General features: G+C 48.8%; 1 protein-coding gene across 1 annotated transcript in view; it reads left to right on the forward strand.

The window, feature by feature from the left end:
- Positions 1–729, forward strand: part of TEDC1 (tubulin epsilon and delta complex 1) — a 157953-nt gene that overhangs the window by 911 nt on the left and 156313 nt on the right. The gene's annotated exons all lie outside the window — the stretch shown is intronic.

A 729-nucleotide genomic window follows, 5' to 3' on the forward strand; every position in this document is an offset into this window, starting at 1 on the left:
TAAGGTGGTAACACCAGTTGCCCCTGATGCTGCCAGTTGTGTGAAAGCAAAAGACCACTTGCACCACTGGCTGACAGCTATGCCAGCAAAACCCTGGGTATAGGCACAGATATGCCAGCAGAAGAGTGCTTTTGTCAGCCTAGTTAATGTCTCATGTGGGCAAGGGAGGTGGTGTAATTAGGCTGACTAAAAAGTCTTTCTCCTGGCATATGCTGCGTTTCCATTAAAAAGCTCTTCTGGCAAACTGCTCATGCTCTTGCTTTTGTATTTGTGCTAGGGATTCCTCTCCCTGGTGCAGCCACCTGCATGAGAGAGACCAGGCGGCTAAAAGCCATGCTTTGCTTTGATGTGGTTCAGCCATGCATGCAGCTGGGCCATTCAGCATTTGAATGTGCTCTGGTCTGCACTGGGCAACTTCACCAGTAACTCCAACTCAGATAAACACCCAGTGGAGACCAGGCCTGTGCCTTGGGTAAGAGGGGGATAGGGAAAGGCTTTTCATGTCTTGGTGGAAGAGTTGCACTGTCTGAGTGGTTGCTGTTACTCAGGAGTTCTTGTTCAAATAAAACTACCTCTGCAGTGTATATAAAGTTGCACAGATTACTTGCATGAATCCACATGTCTGCACCTTTCCATGCACTCATTCTCCAGTTGTCCATCCCGGTCACCCTGTGACTGTGGCCGCCTACATGTTGGCTTTCCTGAACTGTCACCCACCACTGAAAAAGT

Source organism: Alligator sinensis, unplaced genomic scaffold, assembly GCF_000455745.1.
Source record: "Alligator sinensis unplaced genomic scaffold, ASM45574v1 scaffold647_2, whole genome shotgun sequence".
NCBI classification, from domain to species: domain Eukaryota; kingdom Metazoa; phylum Chordata; order Crocodylia; family Alligatoridae; genus Alligator; species Alligator sinensis.